This window comes from Ambystoma mexicanum, chromosome 2p, assembly GCF_040938575.1.
Source record: "Ambystoma mexicanum isolate Mex_15411 chromosome 2p, UKY_AmexF1_1, whole genome shotgun sequence".
Lineage (NCBI taxonomy): Eukaryota > Metazoa > Chordata > Amphibia > Caudata > Ambystomatidae > Ambystoma > Ambystoma mexicanum.
Genome location: NC_090923.1, coordinates 881,038,034 through 881,060,732, shown reverse-complemented (window position 1 = coordinate 881,060,732; position 22,699 = coordinate 881,038,034). Strand labels below are relative to the sequence as shown.

General features: G+C 47.4%; 1 long non-coding RNA gene across 1 annotated transcript in view; it reads right to left on the bottom strand.

Annotated features, from left to right (window-relative positions):
* The window catches only part of LOC138565950 (uncharacterized), a 161,471-nt gene that overhangs the window by 96,161 nt on the left and 42,611 nt on the right, over positions 1 to 22,699 (bottom strand). The window contains exon 2 of the long non-coding RNA XR_011301730.1: positions 14,887 to 14,961. This is a non-coding gene — a long non-coding RNA (uncharacterized lncRNA). The remainder of the gene's footprint in view (positions 1 to 14,886; positions 14,962 to 22,699) is intronic.

The window sequence follows — 22,699 nt, the reverse complement described above, 5'->3', positions numbered from 1 at the left end:
AGTTGTGACTAGGGGTGAGATCATTGCTGGCGTGGCAGGCATCTGAAAGAAGCTAAGAGGAGAGCTTGAAACCCTTGAAGCTAGAGTGAAGGAGCTAGAGGGGTTGGATCCCGGTAAGCCATCGTCTGAGAGAGTCCTTGGGGAGATCAAATCTAAATGCCGAACTGCAAGGGAGAAATTATCAAAGCTTGACTACGTCACTAAGACGACATGGACACACACTGAGGGAAGCAAGTCTGGGAAATGATTAGCTTGGCTATGTCAAAAAGAACACCCTAAAGCACCAATCACCCTATTACATGATGAATGCAGAGCCCCATGGCGAGTACAAACAGTAATCAATGAGATATTTGCTAGTTACTATGCCAAGCTGTACAGCCACAACAGACAAACACCTCCCGAAGAAATTGCAGAGGCCTTCACAGCGATTAAACTCCCGAAGCTCACTACTAGCCACTGGGACCACTTGGATCAGATCTTCATGCTACAAGAGCTAGGGGAAGCGATAACTTTACTAGCTTCTGGTAAGACACCAGGAGTTGACGGCCTCCTGGTGGAATTTTACAAAACATACCAAACCACCATAGCTCCGATACTTTTAAAAGTTTTCGAAGAGGCTTTTGACACTGGCACACTCCCCAGCACTATGCGATCAACACTAGTAGTCCCGGTCCTTAAACCCGGAAAGCTTGCTGAAACATGAGACTCATACCACCTACTGGCCATGCTAAACTATGATTTAACACTACTCACTACCATGCTGGCCACACGACTTCGCTGGTGCATTGCTACATTAATACATTCTGACCAGAGCGGATATGTGCCAGATACTGGGAGCAGCCTCTTGCCATGGAATAAGTGCCGCATAACATCCTGCATCTGCGGGTCTGGGCTGGTGCATAAAGCGGCCCAAGCTCCCGGTACAATTGGCGAAGGTGCTGCGGCAAAGCGGGATGCTGATCCGGTGACTGGGGAAATCACTGCATTACTCCGAAAAATAATGGATGTATTGGCCAGATGAGTAAGGGCCCGCGTGAACCTGTTGATTCTTTGGGCTGCGTTGCAACGTGGGTCTCCCGCTAACCTGAACATTCTATCCCACCGGGAGGGAGGTAAGACCCAGGGAATTAACACTATGGACGAGATACATAATTACAACTGAGAGGCCCCATTACAGCCCACGACTTGCAGCGTAGGCACGGGTCACCTCAGAAGAGAACGATGATGACACGTTAGAACCTTGTGTTACACTGTGATGTGGGATTCCCTCAGACATGCTCTTTGTAACGCGCCGGAAGGGAGGCAGGACCCATGAGTAAACAGTGTGGATGATACGCGTCCCTGCAACAGAGAAGCTCCATTACAACACTCGTTCTGCAACGAGGGCACGGAACGCTTGAACACTGACAACACGCAAACCCAAAAAATAGCACGATCTGGGCCCTGAAACACCTACTAGACCTCTGTGTATACCGACACGTCTGCCTCCGCCGGACAAACCACTGGAGCTCCTACCTTAGTTTGCCCTGTGAACACGATACCCGAGCCCCAGCTCTCTATCAAGGACACCTACGAACACAGAGAGTACCCTAAATTGCTGATTCTCAGACTAGGACTGCAGGACTTTCTCAGATTACTACCCGATGATCTACTAAGAATTGCATGTCGATACGACTGCTGGGATGCTCATATTTACACTACAAAGTGCATTTGTATACTACTCTTTCTAGCAATACAAACACAATGGTCAAGGACAAAATAAAAAAGACCTCCATCCAGAGCAAAATGGACCAATATGCGACAAATGTCACTAATGTGCCTGCAGATCAGGCAACACAAAGCAACACCTCTGTAATATAAGAGTCCCTCTCCCTAAAGGACATGATGGCCGCTATAGCAAATTCCTGTTCCTCCATGGAAACCAAAATGGACGGCATAAGTGCAGAGGTCAGATTCCTAAGTCACGATCTACAAAAACTGTCCTCCCGCATGGGAGAGGCGGAACACTGGATTTCCGAGGCGGAGGACGGACTCAAAACTGTGGAACAGCAAATGTTGAATGTGAAGATGTGGCTCAAAACAATGGAAGACCGCATTGATGATGGAGAGGGCAGATCACGGTGCAACATTGAGCGTATACTGGGGCTCCACGAGAAAGCAGAGGGGCCTAGTATGGAGCTCTTCCTTGAACAATGGCTAGTGAATATTTTTCCTCCCAAAACTTTTTCAAACTTCTTTTCTGTGGAGAGAGCTCACTGCATGCCATCGAGGAGGCCTACCGCGGGCGTGCCACCACTCACAATCATCGCCAAACTATTGAATTATAGGGATCAAGATGCACTGCTTCAAATGGCCCGGCGAAAGGATCCATTTCATTTAATGGATCTCGGATTGCTTTCTTCCCGGATTATACCAGAGAAGTGCAGCGCGCCAGACAATTCTTTGACCAGTTGAAGCAACACCTATACTCCATCAACATCAAATATGGTCTGCTGTTCCCAGCGCAACTAAAGATTTACCACAAATCCACCAGGGTGCACTACAATGACCCCCGCGAGGCATGGTGCCGGGCCGAACTTGGAGGGCGACTGGGGCCCCGAAAGGGATGGTGTGAGCAATACATCCAGGTCTCGCCCTAAACAACCTCCCTTGGGACAATTACTGTATAGGCAGGAATGGGCCCTGGCTGCACCCATAGAAAACACCTGAGCTTAGCAAGCCAGAGGTATATGGAGACAGCAAAGACACTAGCAACCTAATACACACCCGACTGCTGTGCAAGCACTTCCTGGTGCTCTGCAACGGATTGGACCACAGGGCTGCAGCGGCTTTAGCAACTGTTGTGCAGTTCAGCGCACCACGCCCCATGTCTGATAGTTCTAACGCTGATGGCAGGTTACCATAGTTACCAGCAAGGGTTGGGGCGACAGATGCTTCAGGTTGGGGCGGAGAATGGGGTGCGGGAAAGGGAGGTTGTTTGTTTTTGTTTGAAAGTTAAATTGCCTTGAATAGTCACACATTCACTTACCCAAATCACAATCCACGCAGAAATGACACAACCCACACTCTACTTAACAATCAAGCAGACCCTCGACTTACATGCTCGAAATGGCCGGAAACAAGAACACATCCCTCAGATTTGTCACGTGGAATGTCAATGGCCTGGGTTAGGTATCAAATGTCTTGTTACCCAATTTCTTAACAGACACTCCCCTGACATTGGCCTCCTCACCGAGACACCCTTTTTCGTAGAACAAACTATTGCACAGCAATACATGGAGGCTTCTCTATGGGCTCCAGGGGGGCCTTGGTTTTACTACACAAACGCCTTCCCTTTACACTGGCATTGGTGGAACAGAGATGCATAGGTAGATTTGTGATGATACATGGCAATGTGTGGGGAGAAACCATAGGTATACTGGCAATATATGCCCCGCCACCACTCATGGCAGAACTACTTGATGACATCATAGCCATAATCACGAGCCATCGACCCGACTTATGGATCCTTGGTGGTGACTTTAACAATGTCATGGATATAACACTAGATCGTACACATATGCGCAGACGGAACCCTAATATACCCACAAAACTAGCGGCCTTTGCTTCAGCACTGGGTTTAAGTTATGTGTGACAAGAGCTTCACCCACAAGACCGTGCACATAGGGTGACTACCGCAACCCTGCTTCATCTGGGAATCTCTCATCATTAACCCTTGATGGTGGAGATAAGCACGAATAGACCAACCCCACCCTTCTCTTGGCGACTGAATAACTACTACCTCGGCTTCCCGGAGTTTGTAGCCCATATCCAAAGTAAGACTACTGACTATTTTGAAATCAACAACGGCACCGTGAACAGCCCAGAAATGATGTGGGAAGCCTATATCCACAAAAAAGAAACTGCATCTCCAAAACGTACTGGACGCAGAAAAAGAATCGGCTGAATGGGAGGCAAAATACATACTCACTGGGTCGGCCGAAACACACTGATCCCTCCTAACGGCCAGGAAGCGCCTCCGTAATATTGCCCTGGATAACGGCAAACACGCTCACTGGGAAATGTGCACCCGAATTTATGAAACCGGCGTTAAGCTGACAAGATACTAGCCTGGCTTGAAAAGCAGGATGTAGGCCACCTTCATGTTAGGGAAATAAGGACGACACAAAACAAGGTGGCTCAAACAGACCGCAACATCGCCAAAGCCTTCACGGACTACTATGCTGCAGTATATAAGAGCCCGACCCTTCCGATAAATGATACGATACTCTAGGACATTACACTCCCCCGTCTGTCCGATGCCCAGCGAATGCAACTAGACAGGGATGTTACTGAGTCTGAAATTGCAGAGGCCATCACCAAATTACACTCTGGTAAGACACTGGGTCCCCATGGAAACATGGAAGAAACTAAGAGGGGAAATAAATGGCAACCCCTCTACATAAAATGTTTCTTTACTGTAAGGATCAGGGAACCCTCTCTCCTGATCTACGCAATGCTAACATTGTGGTCATCTCCAAACCAGGGAAACCTCCTGAACTATGTACCGCCTATAGACCAATCTCACTGATCAATAGTGAACCGAAATTTCTTGCAAAAGCACTTGCAAATAGACTTCAAGTAGTAATCTCCTCCCTAATTCGCCTGGACCAATGCGGTTTTATGTCAGACAAATCAACGCGTATGAACATTTGCCGATTTTACCTGCTGTTAGAGCGGGCAACTGTCCTTCAAGAACCTCTTGCGCTATAAGCTATTGATTTTGAGAAAGCTTTTGACTCAGTAATATGGGAGAGTCTTTGGATAATCATGTGGAAGATGGGATTCGGGGGAGACCTTTCTCGGCTGGGTCCAGTTATTTTACAAAGCCCCACTGGCAGAAGTCAGAGTCAATGGCTGGCCCTCCAAAACGTCCTCGCTGGGTAGAGGAACGTGCCAAGGTGCCCCCTGTCCCCACTATTATTTGCAATCGCCATTGAACCCCCTTTCTAGTGCTACTCAGCCAGACTGTACCATGCACAGGATTTTGGTGGCCAGGAGGTGGGGAAGACAAAGTTCCCTATATGCTGAAGACCTCCTGCTATATCTGAGTGACCCGACCCGCTCCTGTCCAATTGTCACCCAAATTCTAGAACAGTATGGTACATTTAGAGGATTTTGAGTCAACTGAAGTAAATCTGTTGTCTTCCCATTCAAAGGAGCAGACCACACACTTCCATCATGCTGCCCATACCATATCAAAAACAGTCACTTTCGCTATTTGGGGATTTAAATTACAGTGGATCTCTCAGAATATCTCACCCGCAACCTACACCCGATCACTGAACGATTCTCTACTGACGTCCGACATAGGGCACTGCTTCCATTGACCTTGTTGGGTAAACTGGACCTTTTTAAGATGTTAGCGCTGCCACGCTTTTTATATGTTATGCAAAATGCCTCCTTAAAAATCCCCGATTCAGAGTTTCATAGGATGGATGGTATCCCTAGGAGCCTCCTCTCGGGAGGAGGACACCCACACATTTCTCTACGCACGCTACAACGTTCAATTTGAGGGGGTATAGGGCTACCGCACCTCAAAGCATATTAATGGGCGAGTCAAATGATGGTCGTCAATGATGTGATTCATGGAGACCAGGAACAGCCACCCACATGTTCGTGCAGAGGTCATGGAATTGCAGGACATGTCACCACTCGTGAACCTATACCAACCACTTGGTAGATCTCCCTCCACCCCTCGGACGATGGCAGCACATACTGCATTCATATGGAGGGAGGCACACAAGTATATTGGCTGGAATAACAAGGTAACCCCACTACAACCCTCATAGCATAATTGTAACCTAGCAGAAGTAGACAAACTGCTGGTTTGGCCGGAATGGGTGGAGGTCCGGGTCAGGGTGGTGGGGGACATACTCACTGAAGGAAAATTCATCTCTTTTGAGGAGTTGAGGCGCAGATTTGGACTCCCAAACACAGAACGGTACCACTATCTACAAATCACCCATGCACTGCATAAGCAGTGCATAAGCACCTTCCCGCACTGTTTGACAGTCTCTTGGAACAAATACCCACCAAGGTCACCTCCACATTATATAATGTCATAACTGCCTTTGCATCACTGGAATTGCTTAGCCTTAAAGCAAAATGGGAGGTGGATGTTGGCGGATGTTGGAGCCATTGAACCGGAGGACTGGATACTTCTTCTGATACAACTTAAGATCCTACATAGGGTGTACTACCCCAGGGTCATGTTATATCGATGGAACGGAGCTACTAGCCCAAACTGCCTACACTGTCTGGGGAGGAAGGTTTGATTGATTGATTGATATTTTATTTCTATCGCGCTCGTACACAAGTGTTTCAGAGCGCGACAAGGCAAGGGAGGGGAACAGGGGAGAAAGAAACAGCGATCTTACTAGGCCCAGTGACATTGAGAATGCGCAAGTGCATGGGAGAGGGGGAGGGGAAAAGTGCATGGAAGGGGGAGAGGTGGAAAGTGCGAAGCAGAGGAGAAACAGATAAATAACAAAAAATAAATAATAAAGGCAACAAACAGTGGTAATGCAACCAACAATGTGCAAGTGCTAGGTTTCAGGCAGCAGACAGGGTAGATCTGATAAGTGCAGGAAGAAAAAGGGGGGGCTGTATGGGTACAGATACAGACCCCAGTGCAAGGGGTGGCCCGGAGGCAGTGCGGGAGGGTAGCAGGATGAGCAGGTACCTGGGCCCAAAGGACAGAGGGTGGCCAGGTGCACGGTGCCAAGAGAGAACAGATCAGCAGGGGAGAGGGGGAGCGAAGGCAGAAGAAAAGAGGAAGGTCTTGAAGTGCTTCCGGAACCAGAGATGGTTCTCCTCAAGTTTTAGAGTGGCAGGGAGGCTGTTCCAGAGGGAGGCCCAGCCGAAGACAGAGATCTACCCCCAGATCGTTTCTTAGAAAAACGACTGACCCTGAGTGAGTTGGAGGTAGAGGAGCGAAGAGCTCGAGAGGGGAGGTATTTGCAGAGGGATAGCTGAAGATATTTTGGACCCAAGCCCAGAAAACCTTGTGGACAATGCAGAGGGTTTTGAATTTAATCCTTGCATACACTGGGAGCCAGTGGAGAGATTTCAGAGCTGGAGAGATACGATCCCAGGGCTTGAGGCCAAGGACAAGTCTTGCAGTCCTGTTCTGGATTAGTTGCAGAGGGCAGAGAGTAGAGGCAGGTAGATTTAGATAGAGGCTATTACAGTAGTCCAAGCTAGAGAGAACCAGAGCTTGAGATACCATGAGCTTCTGGGGGAAGGAGAGGAAAGGCAGAGTACCTCTGAGGAGGTGCAGTCGGAAATTTGACTTTTTAGAGACCTCAGACATGTGGGCGGAGAAGGAAAGGGTGGAGTCAAAGATAACCCGAGGTTCTTAGCCTCGCAGGTGGGGTAGGAGGAGGGCCAAGGGAGGCCGGCCAGAGAGTGAGGGGAAGGGAGGGTGAAGGTGTGCCGATGAGGAGGATCTCCGTCTTGCTGGCATTTAGACAAAGATCATTGGCAGCACACCAATCTTGACCATGGTACGTTCATTCATATCCTGTGGGAATGCCCTCAGATGCAGCGCTTCTGGTAACAATGCTGTGATAAACTGACAAGAGTGTTGGGGAAAGAGGTACCGATGGATCCCAAGATGTTACTGTTGGGCATTAATGAGGAGGGATTTGCTAATCGATATGAGAAACCTTTCCTGTACACAACGATTCGATTGATCAAGCGTAATACTGCTCGGCGGTGGGGGTCCCAGGAGTGAACCCTCTTTGTACAATGGGTTGCTGAGGTAGACATATGTATGGCCATGGAACACACATATATACAGCACAAGGGTGCCCCGAAAAGGCAAGAAAGATTTGGAGCAAGTGTGAAGAAGGGAATTGACACTGACATTGTGATTGAATTTCTGTGTGGTGGGCCTGGGGGTGATTGCCTAATGCGAATATGGAACATGAAAGTAATGAAAATCCTGATATGTGATGATGAAGTGAATGTCTGTTATGATTTGTGACTAAAAATCAATAAAATTGTTATATTACAAAAAGAATGTATCGTGCAATGCTAGATTCAGACTCATAAAGATGAACTTGCTCCACCGCACATACATGACTCCCTCCAGAGTGGCCAAATTTAAAAAAGATGCATCCTCTAACTGTCCCCCGTGCGGTCAATATAATGCTCACCTAATGAGTATGTTCTGGGAGCGCAGGTGTTAGGGAGAATTCTCATTTAATGGCTAATTTCCCTTACCTATAGAGTCCCCCAGCAGCTTTGCTGGATTTGAAGAGTTTATTTCTTTTTACCTGCTAAGAGTGAGACTCTTTTTCCCACTCGTAGGCATTTTTGCTACGTGTGTTCTAGGCTATTTTTGTGTTTAATGCCTATGGGATCTTTTCTCTCACCCATAGGAACCATCTTTATGCACATGTGTCACACAGCATCCTCTGTGCCGTGACACAGGGGTGTCGTAGTGACCCCCAAAAAAAGACTTCATGCCCTGGGACTGACTACTGTCTCCCAGGGCATGTAAAGTTCCCATTGACTTTACTAGTTGGTTTTTATGAACTTAACCAGTACACCCCATCTTAATATGGAAGTACTGGAAGGGGTTGATAGTTTTTCCCCTATGTTCATTTTCGAGAGGGTACCTTAAAGTCCCCCTCTACAAAGTTTCTGGCTGGTGGCAGTGGTTACTACCTTTTATATTCGACCGTGAATATTTCTCTATGGGATTTTTCCATTGTTCGAGGCTACCACTTTCACTGACAGCCTCTAACATAACGCCGGTTTCTTTTATTATTAACTTTACTCCGGTAGGTTTTATTTGCCAGAACTTTGATAAAACTTCCTTCTCGAGTCTTACTCCATTTTCCTAACCCAGGTCGGGGATCCTTTGTTCGTCCTTTTGGCGGGCTTCTGCCAAGAAGCCCTCCATTCGGCGCCACTGAGTCTGGGGTGGGTCTGTTGTTTGGGAGGAGGAGTAGAACCCCCGGACAGAGTTGCCACAGCAGCTCAGGTCGCACTCTAACCTGATAGGCTGGAGGGTCTCCCGCCAAGAAGACCACTCCACTGTGTGAGTGACAGCTAGGCTGTATGAATGGGTCTCTTTCTGCATAAAAGCACGGTCCTGAGGACTGGAAGAGCAAGACGTCGCCACTGGAACTACGGAACCGAAGGGAAGAGAAGCCAGAGACATCTTCAGCATCTACACCACCGGTGAAGCCCTGCCGGATCGTCTCACCACTTTTCTTCCACACGATGAGAGAAGATCTCCAGCTGTTACATTTTCTATGCGGAATGCCGGCGCCGGCTCATCCGCGGCGTTCACGCGAAGAACAGCACACTCACGGGCTCCCCTCTGGAATCGATACAGGTTGCCATGGCGCTTGTTTACACGCCAGCGTGTCTCGTGTCAGCTGACACCTTACAGGCATGAGGAACGCGCACCAAAACCACGCCCCCCTGTACTTTAAAAGCACCGCTACTCGTACAGCTCACTGCTGCTAATTGTAGCATTACTCTCCTTGCGGTTACGCTCCGTATTCCCTTCTAACATCCAGTCAGTGCTCTATTTGATCTCCTGGTTCCCGACGCTTGGCTATTCTCTTTGAACTGCATTTGGATACTCCTTTGGTTTTGGTTACGCCCGCTCCATTACTGACCTGGACTCCTTCACGGACTGCCTGCCTTTTTCCTCAGTGACTTCCTGTTGCTACGGCTCACTAAGGTACTCTATTTGGTTGTCCTCTGTTCTCGTCCACGGTCTCTTTGTTGTTTCCCTGAGCCCATTTTCACCTGCAATTATCATGAACTGTTCATACTAGAGAACCCCTCTCTGCTGGGTTCCACCGTATATTTACTTTTGGACTTGGTTGCTGCATCTTTTGGGACTTCAGCATTCTATAGTGAATCACTCGCCAAGTGCATATTGTGACGCTTTCCGGTACATGCACCAACCCGTCACTAGTGCGACCCTCGTGCCGCTTGGGTTACTCTCCTGTACTAACCTTCCTTTTTTTATTTTATCCTTTCGTTGTTTCCCTCCATTTGGACTTTACTCATTCCTGCCAACTCTTCCTTCAGGTCTGTATTTGAATTACTTATCCATTTTCTGGGATGATCTAGTTTACTACATTGATGTATAGGGTAATAGTTCTATTTCTTTTATAGGTGCATTCCTACAGCAGATTCCACTCCTCAAACCCCGCCTAGGTACTCCTTAGTACTATTGTTTTCTTGCGTTCCTTTCATACCTTGACTCTTCTAACCATCTTTGTATTCCTTTGCAGCATTGGTTTGACGGTGTGTGTTCTCCCCACTCTTTTAGGCGATTGGCAATTCTGCCTGTTCAGGTTGAAACAGCAGAGAGGCACATCGCAGAAAAGAGCCCCTCCTTGAGGAAGCCTGAATCTTAGAATTCAGGGGGTGTCGGGTTACCAGAGGCTGTCTTGTGAATATCTGTGGAAACTACCGTCTCCAAGGTCGCCTATCTACAGGCAGTGATCGATTTCCGGAGCGGTGAGTAACAGAATTAGCAGCCTTATAATGTCCACAGAGGCTAGGGATGGCTTGACACAGATTGTGCAAATGGTCACGGATTTGAGAACCGACCTGACCAATGCTCAAGAGGCACTACGCCAGCGCATGGACGCTATCCAGGCCTTGGTGACTACTCCGGCCCCGCAGGTAACCAGCGCGTGGGCTACGGCTCGGGGTCTGGTTTTCCAGCTCCTACTCAGGAGTCGGCACCCATCATGCTTCCCACACAATTCCCTCTGGCACCCCCAGAACGCTTCCTGGGGGATCCTAAACAATACAGGACTTTCATTAATCAGTGTAAATTACACTTCTTGTGCCGTCCTCCTTCTTTTCCCACTTCTACCACTAAGGCTGCGTTTGTCTTGTCACATTTGGGTGGCACCGCGACCGCTTAGGCAAACCCATTATTAGAATCCAACAGCCATGTGCTTTACAATTGTGATGCTCTTCTTACGATGATGAGTAAAGTATTTGATACACGCTACACTACTCAAGCTACCGATCTGGAGTTACTAAAGCATAGACAAGGAAATAATTCCCTCTTGGTTTATTTAGCCCGCTTTAATCAACTGGCAGCTGAGACAGATTGGCCCGAAGAGAAGAAGACTGCAATCTTTTATCAGGGTCTCTCTGACGAATTGAAGGACATACTCTCCACTGTTCCGATCATTCCCACAGCCTTCGGAGCATTGCTTGATTTAGTCCTCCAAATCGACACTCGCAAAACTGAACGACGAGGCGAGAAGAAATCTACCCTATTTGTCTCAGCACCTGCGGAAACCTCTTCCACTACGCTTCCTGCTCCTGAACCAATGCAGATTGGTGTTGTCAGGGGTCCGCTCACCCCCGCTCAACGTGAACATCGAAGGTCAAATACCCTGTGCATGTATTACGGGGCCTCTGATCATTTGTTGCCCGAATGTCCTAAAAAGCCCAAAAGAAAGGCGGGAAACGCCAAATCCCGACAGTAGACGGAGTCCCTACGTCGGGAAGAGCTACTCTGGACTCTCCTTTGTCTAGTATTACTCAGTTGATTCAGCTTCCTGTCCGTTTTACTGTGAACCAGGGAGGGACATTCAAAGCAATGGCAGTGATAGATTCGGGAGCAACGGGTAATTATGTGGACCAATGCTTTGCTTCTATGTCTGGAATACCACTAATTCGCAAACCTACTCCTGAACTGGTTAATGCAGTTGACGGGTCAGTTCTTGTCTCTGGTATGGTGACACATCAGGCGGTTCCTTTGGTCATGAGCACTGACAAAGGCTATACAGAAGAGATAACTTTTGACGTTATTAAAGCCCCTGCCTACAAGGTCATCCTGGGTATCCCGTGGCTGCACTTCCACAACCCTGCCATTGATTGGTCAACTCACTTGATCCAGTTTCCCTCTAATGTCTGCAATACCCGCTGCACTTCGTTGCCTGGAATCAGCCAGGACAGCCCTGCTAGAGCGCTAGTATCCTCTACTATGCATGTTGGGGCCATTTCTAACACGGTTACCTCCATGGTCCCCTCTCAATTGCAGATTTGTTTGACAAAGGGATGGCGGTGTCATGATCTCTGCTTCCAAAAGGTCAGGGTTTTCCCAACTCCCTTGGAAGCAGATTCATAACCCAGGTTGCGAGTGCCAACCAGTCCCAATTGGGACCTTTTGGACCCAGTCCTGACGCCAGTGGCACCAGGCTCATAAATATGCCCAGTCGCAGCGCTGGAAGCGCCGAGCTCATAATGCTTGGGTGGACTTACCTGCAGCAGACCATGCTGCTTACTTGCCTGCCAGTTGAAGCCTCTGATCCTCTTCTGTTTGGAACTTCTTTTCCTGTTGGGTGGGGCAGGAGCCACTCCCTAGGTTCAGAACACTGGAACTCTTCTGGAAAGCAGGAACTCTTTTCTTACCTAGGTGTGGCTGTGGAAGGAGACACCTAAGCACTACAGGAGGCTATTTAAACCACACCCGATGGATGAATCTTGCTTTGCGTTATTCTGCATCCTCTGCAGCAGAACGCTCATCGTGTCTTCTGCATCTGATCCTGGGCCTAAGGAAAAAGGATTACCATCCTGATTCCAGTCTTCAGCAACACCTATAAAGACAAGAAAGAACAGGTTAGCATTACGGTCTTCAGTGACAGCTCTTCACTTACCTGGGCCATCGGCTGTCACCAACGCCTCGCGCTGCATTCTGAAAGACAAAGGCTTACCTACTCTTCGTGCGCTCCGGAGGTCTTCACACTGCATTCCGGCATCTGAAAGACAAAAGCTTACCAACTCTTTGCACGCTCCGGAGGCCTTCGGCGCTGCATCCCGCATCTGAAAGACAAAACAAGGTGCGTTTAAAGACATTGGGGAACTTTAATACTCACGTGCCATTACTCCTTTCCACATCTAACCCAGTGGGTATTCCGGCACCCTGCAGCCGCTCCGAACTTGTACCTGCAAAATAAAAAGACAGTTAGAGCGCATCGTGAAGCAGGCAACAAGCGCTTACTTACGTGCTTCCAGGCGCTTCTATTCATCACACGGGCTCCATCTTCAACTCACTTCAGCCCGTCATCCACCGTCGCCGGAACCCTGCAAAACAAGAGACATCATTACTGAAGACTTTAAAGACATTAGAATTACTCGAAACTTACCGTTCGTGCAGTAAACGACGGACAGCAGTCCTCTGAAGTCAAGAGGCCTGCTCCCCTTATCCAGTGAAGAAACTGGTTACAGCACCCTGCCCCGAGGCAGATGGAGAGCACGGCGTTCACTTACCTAATGTGAGAGCGTTAACCTTCGGGGTTCTACAGGAGAAGAGAAAGGGAAGAAGAGAGAGACATTCAATAACCCAGTTCATTAATCCCATATTTTCTATCTGCAGACATCTTACCCTTCGAGTCAAACATACAGTGCACAGAGGTCCAGCCCAAAGAGCCAGCCGTGTGTTACACATCACCTTTGAAGATACGGTATACGCCCAGTCAAGACCGGCGCCTCTATGGGAATCAGGGACCGGCGCCTCTACGGGAATCAGGTGAGCGTTACAGGCGGAGGTCCTAGCCCCGCATCGGATCTATGATTGCCCAATAGACCTAATACCGGGAATGAAGATACCCACTGGTAGAGTGTACTCACTCACCCTCAAGGAGGATGCAGTATTGAAAGAGTACATTGACAAGGCACTTTCAATGGGCTTTATCCACCTGTGACAATGTGCTGGGCTGTTCATACATATAAATGTTTCTGTACCGGGGAAAAAAACACTGTTAAAGCCTGGATATGAAGCAGGAAGCAAATCCTGTATGGACCTTCCTCTAATGAGACTGTATGTTTTGGTATCCTAGGAAACCGGTGCTGACGAGGAGGAGGCGAATCCCAACGGTTTCAGCTGGGCTTACTGAGGTGAACAGCTGACAACGTGAGGGAGAGATAAAAATGTCTACGCCGTTGCGCGGACTACAATAATAGTTTGTCTGGTTGATCGAGGTTGCCGAGTGAGCAGCGAGAAAGGCACCGCTGTTGGGCTCACCCTGTATGAACAAGGAAAGGCAGCGCCATTGCGCTTGTTTACAAATACTTTAGAAAGACGACCGTTGTCGCTCATTATAAGGAAATATTGAAGTAGCGCCGTTGCGTTGTGCCAGCAGAACGGAAACGACCGCTGTCAGTATCCCGAAGAAGGAGGAGGAGCGCTGTTGCGCAGCGAAGAGGGAGAGAGCCAGAACGGAAGTCTCTGCTGAGGTTGGAAGCGAAGAAGAGTCGGAAACTACATCGGACCAGAAACCGTAAAGTATACATGAGATGAGTGAAGGATGTGGAGGCGTGTCGACTGAGTCACATCAATGGAGAAAGGAAAGTGTATTTCTAAGAGAAAGATGAAGGGCCATATTTGATCAAACAAACGAACGAGAGTGCCTGAATAGCAGACGGAGCGAAAGTCTCGCAGAAACAAGTGAAGGGACAGAGAGCTACCGAAAGAGAGAGAGAGAGAGAGAAAGAGAAGTTTGAGGAAAAGGTTTGTGTAAAGAGCAGAGAAACGACAAAGCTTGAAAGTAGATAAAAAGAACAAGTTGGCACCAAGACCTTATGCTTCAGAACCCTCAGTGAAGCACTGCTGTGATATCTAAAACACAACTAAACATAAGAAGTAAAAAAATAAAGAGAAAGAGACTATTGTTTCTGACAAGTTGTTTCAAAGCAAGGGAAGGAGAAATACAGAGATTAGTAGTAAACAACAGGAAGTAAAAAGAATCGCTGTTGAAGATACTGGGAAGAAAACAAAGAGAGAGAGAGAGACATAAGGGAAAGAGAACAATATAAAGACTATTAAGATCACCAAGAACTTACTTGCTTTGTCTGCAGTCATTAAACCTCCCATGAAGACTCCAAGGCGATGAGAAGACATATCCTTTTCCAGTAGACCTAGGAAAGAAATTTAGTAGTTAATAAAAGAAGTGGGTTCTCTTGTGATTCACACCAACTACTTATTGGCTCAGACTCATTTTATGCAATACTAAATTGACAAACGTCACACCACCCCTCGAAGTCTCCAATGGCGTCTCCACTCTTTTTCGTCCCCAAAAAAGAAGGGGATTTACATCCCTGTATTGATTATCGTGCACTAAACGCAGCTACCATTAAAAATCAGTATCCCCTTCCTCTGATTTCGGTCCACCTCGATCAACTGGGCTTGTTTAAATTCTTCACTAAGTTAGACCTCCAAGGGGCCTTCAATCTGGTACGCATGAGAGAGGGGGACGAGTGGAAGACTGCATTCAAGACACGCTATGGTCTATTTGAATACCTGGTGATGCCTTTTGGACTCTGTAATGCCCTGGCTACCTTCCAGGCATTCATGAATGACCTATTTCACAATATCTTAGATCAATATGTCGTAATTTATCTGGATGGCATATTGATCTGTTCACAGAACCTGACGGATCATATCCAACACGTCAAGACAGTACTTCAAAGACCACCATTTATTTGTAAAGGCAGAAAAATGCATTTTTCATGCATCTGAAGTTGAGTTTCTGGGATGCAACCTTACTGACCAGGGAGTACGTATGAGTCAGTCTAAGATAAAAGCTGTCTTGGAGTGGCCGGTGCCCAAGACTATCAAAGCTTTGCAATCATTTCTGGGTTTCTCCAACTTTTACCGGTGATTCATCAATAGTTTTTCTGAGATCTCTGCGCCTCTCACCTCCTTGACCAGTGCTAAGGTGCCGTATGTTTGGTCACCGGAGGCTCAAAAGGTATTCGACCAGCTGAAATCTGCCTTTACTACAGCTCTGGTTCTTAAGCATCCTGACTCGGATTTTCCTTTCTTTGTGGAAGCAGACGCTTCAGGCTATGCGGTTGGCGCTGTCTTATCGCAACAATGCCCACACTCAGGCGAAGTGCATCCCATCGCCTATTATTCCCGCAAGCTGACGCCCCATGAGAGAAACTATTCTATCACGGAACCCGAACTTCTAGCCATTAGAGATGCCTTCCTGGAATGGAACAGAGTAACAGAGTGTTTAACAGAGTGTTTAGCCCCCATCTTCTGGGGGCTAAACACTCTGTTACGGTCTACTCTGATCACAGACTTCTTCTGGCCTTCAAATCAATTAAGTGCCTCACTGCCGGACAAGCGCGTTGGCACTTGTTTTTTTCACAATATCGGTTTGTTATCACCTATCGTCCTGCTAACGCTCAGATATCTGCTGATGCTCTCTCCCTCCTTCCTACGGGGAATCATTGCCTACGGTCCGAGCCATTGTTTCTACTGCCAAACAAAGTCATCTGTGGGTGTTCAGTTCAGCCTTCCTTGCGTTCCATCATTACTGATTGGGTTTCTACCCATCCTACGGAGATCGCTGAACTCAACTTGGAATTGGTGCAAGGATTGCCCTTCATTCAGGGGCACGTCTTCATCCCACCGGGACAGGCCCGGATCTTGGCTCTTCAGTGGTCCCATGACTCGCTGATTGCAGTGCATCCGGGGACTCAAAAGACGTTGGAGGCTTTACGACTTTGGGCCTGGTGGTCCACCATGTCTAGAGACATACAAGACTACATCACGACCTGTGCCATCTGCGCTCAATGCAAGTCTTCGAGAGCTAAACCTATGGGTTTGTTACAACCTTTACCGATCCCGTACAAACCCTAGCAGATGGTGTCAATGGATTTCATTGTCGACCTACCAGATATACAAGGATGCAACACCACATGGGTAGTTGTTGACTATTTTACGAAGTATGCCTTATTCGTGCCCTGTTCCGGATTACCGTCTGCCCCAGGGATGGCTAGATTGTACATGATGAATGTATTTCGCTTTTTTGGACTGCCTTCTGTCATCGTCTCCGACCGGGTAACACAATGTACCTCACGGTTCTGGAAAGCTCTTACTGCTTCCCTTGGTATTGAGGATAGGTATTCATCAGTGTACCACCCTCAGACGGACGGGCAGACTGAAAGAACCAATTCCACCATTGAACAGTATCTACGTTGTTTATGTCTACAGTTTCAGCAGTCTTGGCTCACGTCCTTGCCACAAGCGGAATTCGCATATAACAATTCTATGCACACGTCCACTGGGGTCTCTCCGTTTTTTGCTCTGTATGGTTGTCATCCTAGGACGCTTCCTCTTGATCCAACTCTGCCTGGTTCCAATCCAGCTGCACGTGACTGTATGTAATCTGGACCAAATACATTGAGATGTCCGATTACATTTGCTTCATGTTCAGAACCGTGCCAAGAAATCTGCGGACCTGCATCGTTCTCCAGCACCAACCTACCAAATCGGCTCGAAGGTGTGGCTTTCCTCCCGTAATTTAAAGATAGCAGGGAAGCGCTCTCTACTGCCTCGATTCGTGGGTCCTTTTGTTGTCTCTGCTGTCATTAACCCTGCTGCGGTCCGGTTGTCTCTGCCCCATTCCTGGCGCATTCACCCTGTTTTTCATGTCTCTCTGGTTAAACCCTTCTTCCGCTCTACTCGGTTGCTGAAACTGCCTCCTCCCGTTCTGGTAGATGGTGAGGAGGAGTATGAGGTCTCCGGCATACTGGACTGCCGGTTTTCTGGGGGAACTGTGCGGTACTTAGTGGATTGGAAGGGTTTCGGTCCTGAGGACCGCACTTGGGAACCTTTTGCCAACTTGCATTGTCCCGATCTATTGAGGGAGTTCCACTCTGCCAGGGGGTTGCCGGTGTCTTTGGGGGCGGATGCTGTTACATTTTCTATGTGGAATGCCGGCGCCGTCTCATCCGCGGCGTTCACGCGAAGAACAGCACACTCACGGACTCCCCTCTGGAATCGATACAGGTTGCCATGGTGCTTGTTTACACGCTGGCGTGTCTCGCGTCAGCCGACACCTTGCAGGCGTGAGGAACGCGCACCAAAACCACGCCCCCCTGTACTTTAAAAGCACAGCTACTCGTACAGCTCACTGCTGCTAATTGTAGCGTTACTCTCCTTGCGGTTACGCTCCGTATTCCCTTCTGACATCCAGTCAGTGCTCCATTTGATCTCCTGGTTCCCGACGCTTGGCTATTCTCTTTGGACTGCATTTGGATACTCCTTTGGTTTTTGTTACGCCCGCTCCATTACTGACCTGGACTCCTTCACGGACTGCCTGCCTTTTTCCTCAGTGACTTCCTGTTGCTACGGCTCACTAAGGTACTCTATTTGGTTGTCCTCTGTTCTCGTCCATGGTCTCTTTGTTGTTTCCTGAGCCCATTTTCACCTGCAATTATCCTGAACTGTTCATACTAGAGAACCCCTCTCTGCTGGGTTCCACCGTATATTTACTTTTGGACTTGGTTGCTGCATCTTTTGGGACTTCAGCATTCTACAGTGAATCACTCGCCAAGTGCATATTGTGACGCTTTCCGGTACATGCACCAACCCGTCACTAGTGCGACCCTCGTGCCGCTCGGGTTACTCTCCTGTACTAACCTTCCTTTTTTTTATTTTTCCTTTCTTTGTTTCCCTCCATTTGGACTTCACTCATTCTTGTCAACTCTTCCTTCAGGTCTGTGTTTGAATTACTTATCCATTTTCTGGGATGATCTAGTTTACTAGATTGACGTATAGGGTAATAGTTCTATTTCTTTTATAGGTGCATTCCTATAGCAGATTCCACTCCTCAAGCACCGGCTAGGTACTCCTTAGTACTATTGTTTTCTTGCGTTCCTTTCATACCTTGACTCTTCTAACCATCTTTGTATTCCTTTGCAGCATTGGTTTGGCGGTGTGTGTTCTCCCCGCTCTTTTAGGCGATTGGCAATTCTGCCTGTTCAGGTTGAAACAGCAGAGAGGCACATTGCAGAAAAGAGCCCCTCCTTGAGGAAGCCTGAATCTTAGAATTCAGGGGGTGTCGGGTTACCAGAGGCTGTCTTGTGAATATCTGTGGAAACTACTGTCTCCAAGGGCGCCTATCTACAGGCAGTGATTGATTTCCGGAGCGGTGAGTAACATCAGCAGAGGAGCCTCCTTCCCTTGAGCTGGTGGGGTCAACCAGTTCTTCACCTATCGCATTCTCGGACCTGCCTTGGTCGACTCGACAGTGCCCCGCACTTGAAGACCGGATAGCCAGGCAGCTATCTACCCGGACTGCGATTAAAAGGAGCATACCTTTTAAACTTTGTGGCTGGTTTCATCCCTGGGTAGTGCCGCGACTCGAACCTTCCTCCACGACGAGAGCCTCTCTTACTCTGTTGGACCCCTCGACCTGCCGGAACTACCAGGAACAACCGCAAGAGCCACTTCTCCACGTTTAAGGTACATTGTTCCGCCAGGCCGCCCTTTCTCCGTGGTAGCCCTAAAGGTGTTTTAAATCGTTTAACTACTTGTGGGGTCAGCCGCCCTCTCTCTTAACATTGTCTTTTGCCTTGCATCTACCTCTTCAAAGGTTTTCTACTAAACACTTGGCTGCAGCTACAAGAAAATGTTTGCACCTGAGCTCTTGGTCCTGTACTACTGACTCCGGCTCAGGCCTATTGACTCTGGCTGATTTGTTAGATCTGCTCTCACTAGGTTTGTTTTCAATGAGAAATGTGTTGATGCACCTAAATCCTCTAAACCCCTCTTCCTTCCTACTGTTTTAACTTGTGGAGTGCCATTTTGCTCAGTTTTCATTCACTTGTCTTTTGGTTAAAGTGTTACTGTGCATTACTTGTTCACAAAACTTCAGGGAAGTGTTGCTAGGGGGGTGTCTGAAGATATTTCGGTTTAACTCGTACTTTCCCTCCCTTTCGTTGAATTGGTAGAGTGCCATTTGTAGTAGGTTTTCACTGTGCCGTTTTGCTCAGTTTTCACTATACCGCAAACATGTCTACAATTGAATAGGGAGCTGTACATGCTTTTCTTTTGTCTAAACTTAACTTACTTTATTAACTGTGATCTTTGTGTTGACTTAGAAGTGTATAAAATAAATATATATTCTCTTTTTTTTAATACAAAACTTTGGTCAGTGTTTCCTTGCTCCATAGTACTGTACTATCTATTGTGTCAACCCTGAATACTGCTCATCTCCCTCTTGAGATAAGTCTGACTGCTCAGCCACAGCTACCAACTAAATCTTTGTGGTACAGACTTATACCAAAGGGGATTTATTGCTCTCACCTGTAGTCCTAATCTGGGGTAGTGCTCCCTAAGGGAACTGCCCTGGATTCTGCCTAACAGCGGCTGACACAGTGTTTCTGGTCCCGAATCAAACAGACCTGTGAAAGAGCGGGGATCCAAAGATTCCAATGGAACCAACTCAAATGCATCCTGGGAGCCTACCCCAGAATGAATAAGCATGAACACATCTGTAAAGGTATGGGCCAAGCTTGTATACTGGCCAAAGGATGTATAACAATGACCTGGAAATCACACAAAGGCGCACAATTTGAAGCTTGGCTCAGAGAGTTTAAGCACTGGAGCGAAGCTGAGACCACTGTATGGGGAGGGACAATAGAGACACATGGAGAGATGTTACACTCAACTTTGAAGCTTGGAAAGCACTTTTCAATTCTGTTTTTTACCCCTCGGGTGATAGGCCACTGTGAACTCTTTCTACAGATATTGTTGACTCATACTTGCTATCTTTGTAACATTTAGATTGTATGGACTGAACTAGACCATTCTGCTGAAATATTAACGGCGCACTACTCAGTTGGCCCAAAACGAGATATGTCATGTTACTAAACATGGAGTGACAGAAAATGATTTTGTAATATTTGGTATTTTGTTATTTGTATTATTTGTTTTTGATGCCCTGGTTGTAACACAGGAAAATTACAGATGTGGACACTGTACTCTAGAGGAGCAGTTGACACCTTCTCCCTAATCTCTGCCTCCTTATCACCGTCCTATTGGAATGACAAAGAGCCACAATTGGGAACCCATGTATGAATCCTTGCAATATTCCTGCACTACATTGAGTATATGAGAGACGATATGCGCTCAGGCAATCATTTAGAGTGTACCCACAAGCTGACATAATGAAGGAAAGTTACCAAGAAGGACGCTCTTTGCCGAGCTGTCGAAATGCAGTCATGAACAGAATGGATGCACGTTAAAACAAAGTCTGACGACACTGAAAGAACGTCATAAAGAAGATGCAAGAACCTATGCTGAAACGATATAAAAATACTTAAGGCGACATAACTGAAGCACTCAGAGAATCATGTACCCCATGATACAGTAATCATGAACATAAAGAAAATTAAGTGACTCACTGGTCAATAACTGTAAATAAGCCGAAACGCAAGGTAGAAAGACCATATAGAAGCTTGCTAATGAGAAGTATATATTCAATGTTTAGCATGACCATTAGAAGAAGATGGACAACAGCTTATGTCAATCAACCCAGCTACCTCAAAATACAAGCCCAGGGTCTTAAAGTGAAAAGATGAAGTTGTTTTTCCCTTGCAAAATAGAGGAATACATTGGCCTAGGACCAAGGATGCTATTTCGAGATATGAAGGCAAAGTACAAAGGGAGTCCAATGAGCAGACCTTGTGGGAAGGACATATTTCTCAAGATTAGGAGTAACAAGAACATTTAGGGATGCCAGGTATTGGACAATTAAAGTGCATAAAGCTTATATGGGGTAGAGTGAGGAAGGGCCTCATTACAAGGCCGGCGGTAAGGGGTTAACGGCGCCGGTAAGGATGCCGGTGCCGTTAACCCCTTACCGCCGCATTACGAGGTCCCTTAGCGGGTCCCGCTAAGGACGGCTGGTTTTACCAGCCCCCCTTAGCGGGAGCCGCTAAGGGACCAGGGAGCGAATGACGGGCCCGTTATTAATGGGCCCTTTATTAGCTCCCTCCCCATTCCCATTGAGCCCTATGGGGGCTCGAATGGGGATGGGTATTTTGAATGGGGATTTACCGGGTCCTCCAATGTTGGAATGACCCGGTAAATCCCCATTCAAGGAACCCGGACCCAGACATGAGTTTGGAGGCAGCCAAGGCGCTAATAGCACCATGGCTACCTCCAAACTCGTAATAACCCCCCAAGTCTCTAACGGCCAAAAGGAGAAACTGCACACATAATAATTTCATCAAATAGTGCTGAATACACTGTTGAAATTGACAAATTCATGGTCTTGTAACACGTGACGAAGAGCTTGCAAACAAGGGCTATTCATTAGGCTTGAAGCTAAAATAATGGTGTGCCTACACTCCCTTGAATGTTCTGAGACAGTGCAGACTGGCAAGGTCAGCCTTCAAACAGAGGACACTGGCATGAGGCGTACCGATGAGAGAGGGTAGACTAATTGGGAAAAAAAGAGAGGGATGACGTATCTCCAAGCACCTGGGTTTCATTTCTATGTAGGTGCTGCTAGCGAGACGAATGTCCATGGTTGGATATGGGTTGTCAACCTATCAGAAAAGCCTGCCATACAATGTTGCAAGTATAATCCTACTGCCATATTCTCTGTTGTAATCATTGTTATACGTATTCAGAAGCAGATCCGGGCGTGTCCTACAGACAAGGGACCACCAATAGGAGACTAATGTGCATGCATTCCATATGTAGACCTGTTCCCATAATCCAATCCCACCCCTCAATGGGTTTTTGTAATATGCCACATAGGATGACTTCATAGATGACGCATCTATCATTATATAAACTAAGTATAACCACAAAGACATTGGGCCTCATTAGGAGTTTGGAGGTAGCCAT